Source organism: Lathyrus oleraceus, chromosome 3 (genome assembly GCF_024323335.1).
Source record: "Lathyrus oleraceus cultivar Zhongwan6 chromosome 3, CAAS_Psat_ZW6_1.0, whole genome shotgun sequence".
NCBI classification, from domain to species: Eukaryota; Viridiplantae; Streptophyta; class Magnoliopsida; order Fabales; family Fabaceae; genus Lathyrus; species Lathyrus oleraceus.
This window is the reverse complement of record NC_066581.1, coordinates 21,281,310-21,294,063: the sequence shown is the minus strand read 5'-3', so window position 1 is coordinate 21,294,063 and position 12,754 is coordinate 21,281,310.

Here is a 12,754-nt window from a genome sequence, read left to right as displayed (position 1 = left end):
CTACAAACATAATAGTCTTAATGCTTTAATGTTATCCCACTTCACATTAAAGCTCGACTACGGATACTTTAAGAACAGTGCCCTTATGTTTAATGTGTTCTCATGATTAAGTCACACTTAATACATTAAACGGACTATCTATTCCAGGGACTTTATTAATCAACCATAATAAAGAAAATGCCTTTTATTATTAATAAATAATTCAATACAAGTACCAAAAAGTATTGGCCTCTAGGGCTTACACCAACAATCTCCCACTAGCACTAGAGTCAATCAGGCATACCCCTTATGCCCATTGATCTAGTATGGCCATCATGCTTCTGTTGCGCAAGAGGCTTTGTCAATGGGTCAGCTATATTGTCAAGTGTAGGTACTTTACATATTTTAACATCTCCTCTATCTATTATCTCTCGAATGATATGATAACGCCTAAGTATGTGTTTGGATCGTTGGTGAGATCTAGGCTCCTTGGCTTGTGCGATAGCACCATTGTTATCACAGTAGAGACCAATGGGATCCACAATGCTAGGAACTATGCCAAGTTCACTAATGAACTTTTTGATCCAAACAGCTTCCTTTGTTGCACTTGAGGTAGCAATATACTCGGCCTCGGTTGTAGAATCAGCAACTGTATCTTGCTTTGAACTTTTCCAGCTCACAGCGCCACCGTTTAAGCAAAACACATAACCAGATTGCGATCTAAAGTCATCCTTATCTGTCTGGAAGCTAGCATCGGTGTATCCAATTACAGCCAACTCTTCCTGACCTCCATATATCAAGAATGAGTCCTTAGTCCTTCTTAAATACTTAAGGATATTCTTGACAGCTACCCAGTGAGCATCACCAGGATCAGATTGGTACCTACTCGTTGCACTTAAAGCATACGAGACATCTGGTCGAGTACATAACATGGCATACATGATAGATCCTATTGCAGATGCATATGGAATCTTATTCATGTGATCCCTTTCTTCCTTAGTTAAAGGGGATTGTGTTTTTGATAGACACATGCCATGTTGCATAGGTATGAATCCTTTCTTGGAATCATGCATATTAAAACGTCTCAACACTTTGTCTATGTATGTACTCTGACTTAGGCCAAGCAGTCTTTGTGATCTATCTCTATAGATTCTAATTCCTAATATATAGGCTGCTTCACCTAGGTCCTTCATAGAAAAGCATTTCCCCAACCAAGACTTTACCTGTTGTAGGGTAGGGATATCGTTTCCAATGAGTAATATGTCATCTACATATAATACCAGGAAAACGATCATGCTCCCACTAACCATCTTGTAGACACAAGGCTCATCTTCGTTCTTGATGAATCCATATTGTTTTACTGTTTCATCAAAACGAAGATTCCAGCTTCTGGAAGCTTGCTTCAATCCATAGATTGATCTTTGTAACTTACATATCTTTTGGGCTTCCTCTAGTATGTCAAATCCTTCAGGCTGTGTCATGTACACATCCTCAAGAAGATTTTCATTAAGGAAAGCAGTTTTGACATCCATCTGCCATATTTCATAATCATGATATGCAGCGATAGCAAGTAAAATCCGAACAGATTTAAGCATTGCAACTGGTGAAAAGGTTTCATCATAGTCAACCCCATGAATTTGTTTATATCCTTTTGCAACCAGTCTTGCCTTATAGGTATGTACCTTACCATCCATGTCAGTCTTCTTTTTGAAGACCCACTTGCATCCTATAGGGTTAACTCCTACAGGAGGCTCTACCAAGGTCCAAACATGGTTTGTGTACATGGAATCCATTTCAGATTTCATGGCTTCTAGCCACTTCTCAGACTCGGGACCAGTTATGGCCTCTTGGTAGGTCACAGGTTCATCTTGATCCATGAGTAATACATCACCTTGATCAGCTATGAGATATCCATATCTCTCAGGTAGTTGACGTATCCTGCTTGACCTACGCTGGTCTTGTTCTACTTGAGCAGGTTGCTCTTCCACAACTTCTTGTGTTTCCTGCTCTAATTCCTCCATAGGTGTATCTATGCTTTGTGATTCTTGAATTTCTTCAAGCTCTACTTTCCTCCCACTGGTTCCTTTGGAAATAAAAGCCTTTTCTAGGAAAACTCCAGTTCGAGCGACAAACACTTTGCCCTCAGAAGGATTGTAGAAATAATACCCTCTTGTTTCTTTAGGATACCCCACAAATAAGCATTTGTCAGATTTGGGCTCAAGCTTAGTTGAAATTTGTCGTTTCACATAAACCTCGCAACCCCAAATCTTCATGTAAGACATATGTGGTTTCTTACCACTCCATATCTCATATGGTGTCTTCTCAACCTTTTTGGATGGAACACGGTTAACTGTGTAAGCTGCTGTCAATAGTGCATGTCCCCAAAAGGAGTTTGGAAGATCGGCGTGACTCATCATGGATCGGACCATGTCTAACAGGGTTCGATTTCTTCTCTCAGACACACCATTCCATTGGGGTGTTCCAGGAGGAGTAAGTTGGGATAGGATCCCACACTCTTTCAGATGGTCATCAAACTCTAGGCTTAAATACTCACCACCTCGATCTGATCGAAGAGTTTTAATATTCTTACCTAGTTGGTTTTGTACTTCATTCTTGAATTCCTTAAACTTTTCAAAGGACTCTGATTTGTGTTTCATTAAATACACATAACCATATCTACTGAAATCATCAGTGAATGTGATGAAGTATTGAAAACCTCCTCTGACTGGTATGTTCAGTGGTCCACATACATCAGTATGTATTAGGCCCAAAAGATCATTCGCTCTTTCACCTTTTCCTGTGAATGGAGACTTTGTCATCTTTCCAATTAAATAAGATCTGCATGTCTCATATGATTCATAATCAAAAGAGTCCAAGAGTCCATCTTTATGGAGTTTGGAAATGCGTTTCTCATTTATGTGGCCTAATCGACAATGCCAAAGGTAAGTTGGATTTAACTCGTTAGGTTTCATCCTTTTAGTATTAATGTTATATATAGGCATTTCGAGGTCAAGGACATACAGTCCATTGCTCATTTGTGCAGTAGCATAGAATATATCATTCAAATAAATTGAGCAACAATTGTTCTTTATCATGAATGAAAAACCAATCTTGTCCAAACAAGAAACGGAAATAATATTCCTGCTAATTGCTGGTACATAATAACAGTTCTCTAACTGAATTATTAAACCACTAGGTAAAGTCAATTCATAAGTTCCTACGGCTAAGGCAGCAACCTTTGCTCCATTACCAACTCGTAGGTCGACTTCACCTTTTGCCAATTTTCTACTCCCTTTTAGTTCTTGCACATTTGTACAAATGTGAGAACCGCATCCGGTATCTAATACCCATGATGCTGAAGTAGATAAATTAATTTCAATAACAAAAATACCTGAAGTTGGAGTCTCTACTCCATTCTTCCTATCTTCCAGGTACTTTGGGCAGTTCCTCTTCCAGTGTGCGGTCTTACCGCAATGGAAGCAGGTGCCTTCTTTCTCTATGCTTCCACTAGACTTCCAAGCAGCAATAGTGGGTTTGGGTTTAGCAACTTCCTTGCCTTTCCCTTTATCATGTTTGAGGATAATCCTCATGTTTCGGTACCAATCCAGAAAATTTGTCCCAGACAATTTTTCTTTCTCAAGGTTTGATCGCAATATGTTGTTAGAGGTGTTTGTTGTCATGGTTATCTACATAAGGATTAATGAAAATATAAGTATCATTGACATATTTAATTAGGCCTTTAATTAAACATGCTCCCACTATTTTATTCAAAACAAATGACCCTCATCATTTGATTCGGAAAATCCCGTTGGAAGATTTTCTAGTGGGTCGAGATCCATATTTCACTTCGTTCTAAGTCCGCGTAGGCGGATTACACAAAACTAGGTTATTTAGGTAGGAACTCCTTCCAATTGTATCTCATACAACTCTCGAATATTTCAGTTGGGTGAATAACTCCTTATTCCAATCCATCATATGGATCATTCCCAACTCTTGCTTCTAAACATATATATAATCTTATTATAATTTGTTTAGTTAAGTTTGACCCATTGTTTTAACAATTGGATATTACAATTATCCCATCGCACCTTACTAATATATAGATCATGCACCTCGCGTAGGCGAAACCTACATTATCCATTACTAGTCTTGATGAGTGTTAAAACTTGGAAAGCATAAACTTAATATTTAATTTGAGGGAATTGCAATTTATATGATCTCACCGGCTTATTTATCATATAAATCGTCTCTCACATGCATCAACATACATACACATGCATCAACATACATACACAATGAAACAGTTATGGCCCCTAGCGCAATTGTTCTCCCAAGCCAATGAGAGAACCTAAGCTAACCTAATAACGATCTAAGCTTCTCCAAGCAAGATTTTCAAGGTTGTCCTCCTTTAATATTGCATTATTCTCTAAGCTTCTCCAAGCAAGATCTTCAAGATTGTCCTCCTTTGATATTGAAATCTTCTCTTTCTTCATAACATTGTCTTCTTCTCTTTCTTCATAACATTACATTCTAGAAGAAACTCGTTTTACATACGAGGGTTTGAGATGAGAAAAGAAGTTACATTAAGAGATCAAAAGGAGAGGCACAACACGCAGGTCGTATTTTAAAACCCAAAACAAAATAAAGGACAACTAAGGCCATAACTGATCACCACAAGGCAATAATAACAAACACATTATTATTAATATTAATTTTTAATTCCTTTAATTAATTAAAACCAAATTAAATTTCGGCGACCGATCACACTACGCAGAGACCCCAAGAATTCTGACCCTGTGAGTGTGACGACCGTCACAAGCATGTTACGACCGTCACAGGCATATGTTACGACCGTCACGGGGCCAAAACAGAAACGCCTACAATTTTGGATCTGTGAGTGTGACGACCGTCACAAAGCACGTGACGACCGTCACGTCCTTGTTACGACCGTCATGGGCCTGTTATGAACGTCACGCGTCTTGTTATGACCGTTACGCATCCAAAATAACAGAACTTTGAAACAGTCTACAGACCTGTTCCAAAAAACCCTAAATTCACAACTCCTTGACGGCACAACCCTTGCGCCGTCACCAACCCTAATGCGCCAATTTCAGACCGTCAAACACACCTCGATTATTGATTCAGTATGATTGATCAACAGGTCATTGCTTCACCATACTAATGTCGGATTCCGAAGCAAATGATCATTGATCGCTCAAAGGAAAACAATCATTTAGTGTTTGAATGAACGAAACAGAAACAGTATATCACATATACCGTACTTTGCATTAGGATTACTTATATCATATATAAGCTGATCGGTCTCAATTGCGTAACCTATGGACGATCGATGTATCGCTGCTTCACCATACTAATGTCGGTACCGAAGCATAGTCAACATCAATCATCCAACTCATACACTCATGATGCCAAATTTAATTACCCGTTTAATTAATTGATTCATTCTGTCTTTTAATCATATTAATACAGAAATTAAACAGCTATCTGATTCATGGTTTCGTAAGTGGCTCTGATACCACTGTTGGAGAATTGCGGTCCAAAACGCAGTGGAAATTAAAATTTTCTCCTTTAGAGATCCTTACGAATGGTCATGATCAGTGATAGAATATTTACCTCTTGTGACGATTGAAACCTTTGGTGCAGATCTCTTGTGACGATCAAAACCTTTGATGCAGATCCACGAAGCAATCACGAACGTTGAACGATGACAACGTCTCTACTCAGTCCACACGAACGGATTCCTTCAATCTCAGTGCTAGCTGGTACGAGTGAAGGCTTTGAGTGAGAGAGAGAGAGAGAGAGAAAGAAAATAATGCAACCGCAACATATGCTTCTGCACAAGGGTTCTATTTATAGAACCACTTGTGTGGGCTTCAAGCTAAAAGGCCCACTTAAGTGTATTTTGGCCCATATCTTATAATATGCCCAAATTCACTTAAGCCCATGGTACCTTACCATATTTCGTATTCTACTCAAGTACACCGTACCTTACGATGTTCTATAATTCACTTAAGGGCACCGTACCTTACGGTATTCCTTAGTTACTCTATCTCTCATCAATCCGTCCTTTGTGTGTGACCCTGTAGGTTTTCGTGACGTTGGCAATTATATTAAATCACGCATTTAACATAATAAACAGTGAGCGGTATCTAGCAACACATCACTGCTACCCAAGACACGAAAATGTCATGTGATCTGACAAAACCTTCTGTATAATACTTATGTGTATAATTACCCTTTTGCCCTTATGTCTATATTGAACACAAGGCATAGATCATGTCATCCTTGTCCAGTTCAATATTGGGCCCATAGACATTTATCCTGTTATGCAGGATGGGAAAATTCCATCTAGGTCACTCATGTCCCTCAGCATGCTTCGTGGAGTACCCATCAACTGTCTTTATGGTTATCCAGTTACGGACAACGTTGGATCAGCAATAAAGCACTTGACTCTACATCTAGGGTCCATAGTGGTTTCAGGTCGAAGAGTGGTATACACCATTATCACCATGAGAATAACTTATGACACTTTGCATAACTTTCTATATAGTATTCTCATAGCGGATCAATCCGGTATAAACATTACTCCTAATATTCATACCTATGTTTAAGACTTGATAACTCTTTATCCATGATCCATGAGATGTGATCATCAGTCTACAAACATAATAGTCTTAATGCTTTAATGTTATCCCAATTCACATTAAAGCTCGACTACGGATACTTTAAGAACAGTGCCCTTATGTTTAATGTGTTCTCATGATTAAGTCACACTTAATACATTAAACGGACTATCTATTCCAGGGACTTTATTAATCAACCATAATAAAGAAAATGCCTTTTATTATTAATAAATAATTCAATACAAGTACCAAAAAGTATTGGCCTCTAGGGCTTACACCAACAGATTGTACTCGGGTAACTTGGATTTTCTTGATGAATACTAAATCCTAAGTACCACAAATATTTATCCAATTTTATAATATGGTACAAACGCAATTTGGGAAAGGCATAAAAAGAATTCGTTCTGACAATGGTAAAGAATATGTCAATCATACCTTTTCCAACTTCACTAGTAAATATGGCATTCTCCATGAATTCACATGTGTTGACACCCCACAACAAAACGGTGTCGCAGAAAGAAAAAATCGTCATTTACTTGAAGTTGGTAGATCTCTCCTTTTTCAAATGTCTGGTCCTACCTCTTATTGGGGTGAGGCAATTCTTACTGCTGCCTATCTGATTAACCGGGTCCCATCTCGAGTGTTAGGTAATAAAAGTCCTGCCCAATTTATGCTTTCACGTTTTCCATCTGTTCCTATCTTACACACTCTTGAGTCTCGCATTTTTTGTTGTGTTGCTTTTGTTCATGTTCACAAACAATATCGCAACAAATTGGATCCCCGTGCTGTCAGATGTATCTTTCTGGGTTATGCACCCAACAAAAGAGGGTACAAATGTTATCATCCTCCGAGTCGAAAATTCTTTGTCTCCAAAGATGTCACCTTTCATGAAAATGTGTCATATTTCACTCGTTCTCAGTCTTAGGGGGAGAACATAAGTGACTTAGAGTCAGAGTCAGAGTCTAAGTCCGAGTTTCTGATCCTTGGTCCTAGCCTCCCTAGAACACCTATCAGTGTTCCCTCTCTTGAACTCGAGTTGTCACATAGTTTGAGTTTGAGTCCTAGTTCAACACCTGAATCTGAGCCAGTAATTGTTCCTGGTCCTTCAAGGCCTTCTGTTTTACAGGAATCAGCACCTCCAACACCAACTCTAGTGTATCAGAGAAGAAGTACACTTGACCTTCTCCAGAAACAAATTCAATCGTCTGAACCGGAGGTAAGTACTGAAAATGATTCCTCTAGTGATGATTGTGCCATTTCTGATACTTGTGACACTAATCCAGTTGATTTACCCATTGCTTTGAGGAAGGATAAAAGATCTTGTCCCTCCCTATATCGACACCCTATCTCTCAATATGTCTCCACTAAACATCTTTCCACACAATATCAAAGTTTTATTGCAGCTGTTGATTCTGTGAAAATCCCATCATCTGTTGAAGAAGCATTGCAAAATAGAAATTGGGTCCAAGCTATGGATGAGGAAATGAGAGCACTTGAAAAAAATGGTACTTGGGAGATTATTGAAAGGAAAAGAGACAAAAGTCCAGTTGGATGCAGATGGATTTATACTGTAAAATACAAATCTGATGGTACACTTGATCGGTACAAAGTAAGACTAGTGGCAAAAGGTTATACTCAGACGTATGGTATTGATTATGAGGAGACATTTGCCCCAGTGGCAAAGATGAATACTGTTCGAATTTTACTATCTCTTGCTGCTTCATGTGGATGGGAATTGCAACAGTTTGATGTTAAAAATGCGTTCTTGCATGGAGACTTAGAGGAAGAAGTGTATATGGATATTCCACCAGGTGTTGGCATAACAAATGAAGCTAACAAGGTGTGTAAATTGAAGAAAGCCTTATATGGACTAAAGCAGTCCCCTCGGGCATGGTTTGGAAGATTCACAAAGGTAATGATGTGTTTGGGCTATAAGCAAAGTCAAGGAGACCACACTTTATTTTTTAAACATTCACAAGGAGGAAAACTGACTGTACTTCTTGTTTATGTTGATGATATTATTATTACAGGAGATGATTTGATTGAGAGGCATTTCCTCAAAGAGAAATTATCAACAGAGTTTGAGATGAAAGACCTTGGGCAACTCAAGTATTTCTTGGGAATTGAGGTAGCCTACTCAAAGCAAGGCATCTTTATTTCTCAGAGGAAGTATGTGCTTGATCTTTTGCAGGAAACTGGCAAACTTGGATGTAAACCTGCAAGTGTTCCCATTGAACAAAATCACAGGATAAGCTTTGAGGAGGAAAGTGAAAAAGTTAACAAGGGTCAATATCAGAGATTAGTGGGAAAATTGATTTACTTGGCACACACTAGACCAGATTTGGCATATGCAGTCAGTGTGGTGAGCCAATTCATGCATGATCCGAGGGTGAGACATTTGCAGGCTGTAGATCGCGTTCTACAATATCTTAAAGCAACTCCAGGGAGAGGACTTTTGTTTAAAAGAGGTGGAAATCTAACTATGGAGACTTACACTGATGCGGATTATGTCGGATCAGTGAGTGACAGAAGATCTACGTCAGGCTATTGTACTTTTCTGTGTGGTAACCTTGTAGCTTGGAAGAGTAAGAAGCAAAGTGTAGTTGCTCGATCAAGCGCCGAGGCAGAATTTAGAGCTATGGCACTAGGAATTTGTGAGCTATTGTGGATGAAACAAATTCTAGAAGACTTGAAGATACAATGTGAAGATCCTATGAAATTGTTTTGTGACAATAAATCGGCTATTAGTATTGCTCATAATCTTGTTCAGCATGACAGGACTAAACACATTGAGATTGACCGACATTTTATCAAAGAGAAGTTGGATAGTGAACTGATAACTACATCTTACGTTCCTTCCGGGCATCAGCTGGCAGATGTGTTAACAAAAGGCTTACCAACAGAAAGATTCAGGCAACTTACTTGCAAGCTGGGAATGATAGATATCCATTCACCAGCTTGAGGGGGAGTGTTGTAAATATTAGATTGTAAATAGTAATTATTTCTATTAGTAATGAGGCCCATTAGTCCAAGCCCATTAGGTTTTCTATTCTCTCTTATTTAAAGCATGTAGATGTAACATGTAACGATCACTTTTTAATATATCAGTAAAATATTCTACAACATCCTCCATAAATATTGCTAAGATCATTTTCCAAGAAATTCATGTTTGTGCAAAGAAGACAGATGGAATGTTATACTTCCCCAGTTTGAACACTGCTCTCTGTAAGAGACATGAAGTCCCAGACAAACCAACTGATGATATTTGCAACCCTAAAGTTAGGTTTGATAAAGCTGTTGTTTTGAATCTGTTGAATGCAAAGGGTATAAAAAGGAAATTTGAAGCCAGTTCTTCATGTAACAATGAAGAACTCTTATGGGATACTCTGCAACAAATGTAGAGGGATCAACTAGAGTTCTGTAGGCTTGTTAAAGAACAAAACACCTGACATAAAAGGTTATATAGTCTCCACAAGGATGTAGTGATGAAACTACCCCTAATATTTTCATAACACATCTTGGGAGATCAACCTGCTGAAGAAATCAACACCTGGGAGAAGTAACCCGAAAAGAAAGAACAATCTAAAGGTAACCTGGTAAAGAAGCAGAAGAAGGTATCTTTTTTTATGATTGAGTCTGTCCTAGAGGCAATTTCTGATGCGCCAGAGAGTGAGACACCAAAGAAAAAGGAGAAACCCAAGAAAGTAGAAAAGAAGTGAAAGAGCCCGAAAAAGAAAACAAGTGAAGCAGAACAAGAGGTAGCGAAGGAATTTGACATGAATGAACCATCTTGAAGTGAGCAAGAAGAGGAAGTGGATGAAGAGATCATGGTTGAAGAGGACCCAAAGGGGAAGGAACCTGAAATTTCTAATGAAGAGAAGTTGAATGAGGAAGCCAATAGCAGTAGGAGGATGCCATAAATAATGAAAAGAACCAAGAGAATGCTGAAGAAAATGACAAGGAGGAGGATAACGATGAAGAAAAGAGTAATGAAGACAAGGATGAGGAAGAATCCAACAAGGAGAAACATGTAACAGAGTAAGAAACCGAACCTGTTGTGAACAATCTGTCTTTTGTTTCTGTGTAGGTACCAATTGAAGAAAATCAAAATGAAGTAGAACAAACCCAAACCTGAATAAGACATTCAAGAAATTTTGTCATTTTGATGAAAGTTTGCCACGACTCTCAAGAAATCATCCTTGATCTCACCCCAAAACTTCTTCACGAACCCATAACTAACCTCGGGACCTGGACTTTTGTCACTATCACATTCCCACACCACTCTCCTAACTTCCTCTTCTGAAAACTGACAAATCAAATCCTCTCTAGCACCATTATCAATTATTTTAAAATTTATATTGGCTGGAACGAGTCTCACTCCCTTAGTCGATAAATAGCCATGAAAGTGCTTAAAAATTGCATTTATAATATCTTTTACACCTGTCAACTGTCTTCCATCCACTTCTAAGCTTAAATTTTTATTCATTCATCTTCTTTTGTTAATACACCCATAAAAGTACGTAGTATTCTCATCACCGTTCTTCAGCCACTTAGCTCTAGACTTTTGTCATTGAATGTTGCGGTTTAAATTTGACAATTTATATAATTGTATTGATATCTCTCTCTTGATGTTAGCCTCCTCTTCTGACAATCTCATTTCCTCTCCTCTTTCTTCAAGTCTGTTTATTTTTGTTTTGCCTCTTTGATTTTTTTCTTCTAAATAACGCAAATTTGTAATTAATTTAAGTGTTCATGTTATATGTAATATTGATATGTTGAAAAATTATTATGAGGCTATTAAATTGTGATCGTAATTACTGATTGGTCATAATTGTAGTGATGATTGACTTTCAAAATCTTTATATTATGAATGTTTGATACTTGATTCAAAGAGTGGTTAATAATTACATTTCACTTCTTAATAATTACTAGGCTTAAATGTAGTTTTGATCCTATTTTTTTATTTTTTTAACTTTTTAGTTTCTCTTTAAAAAAAACTAGCTTTTTGATCCCTATATTTAACATTTGTTGAATTTTGTTTAGCCCCCTTAGATTTGCGTAGTTGACACTACAAATTCTAACGTGACAGTAACCACGTGGTGCCGTGTCACACAATTTATGCCACGTCATTTAAAGTAAATTAAAAATATATTTAAGATTATTATTTATTATATTTAAATCTTTCTGAAATTTTATTTATATAAATAATAGAAATTTTAAAATTATTATAAATAATTAGTTATAATGTTAGTAGACAAAAAATTAGACTAAGCCTGGGCTCGAACTTATCCCCTTGATTTAAAGTTAGATATACTTAACCAGCTAACTTCCGCTTTCATTCACTTATCTATTTTCAGGTTTGCTATTTAACACATAAATTTTCTGCACAAAACTGAAAAATAACTTTTAAGAAGAAGCCGATGAATAAACAATCATTGTCGGGTTCAGTTTTAAGGTCCTGTTGTTTCTAAAACTAAACCATTTATTCCAATTTCAAGTTTCAGATTCAACTTCAGTAAATGTTCCTCCACTTCACCTAATGCTTGGGATCATAGTTATGTTGCTTTTAAAACTAAACTATCTTCTCCAAGTTCAAGTTCCATATTCAATTTCAATAAACATGATATGACAAGTCTGAATCTTGTGATAATCTTATGTATGTTACTAACTACATCTTTTTCATATTAGCTTTGCAAATTTGATTCATTCATCTTATTTAATCTGTATAACTCTTTTTATTTCCAACAAGTTGTTACTCATAGGAACATTATTTATTTATTTAATAAATATTATTCAATTCATTAATTATATTAAATAATATTAATAATTATTTTTTGAATTTGTCCATGTAAGTCAACGCCACGTCAGAAATTGCAGTGTCAACAATGCAAATTTGAAAGGAGATCAAATTTTTAAAAAATATATATAAAATATAGACCAAAATGCCAGTATTTAAAAGAGGATTAAAAATTTTAAAATTTTAAATAGAGGAATTAAAACTGTATTTAAACTTTATTATTAATATTTTTTTGGATTTTAAATAAATGTGTTGCGTATTGATACCAAAAAAAATAGTTATTATTATAGCGATTACAATCGTATTAATAAAAGAAAACAAATAAATAAATTGA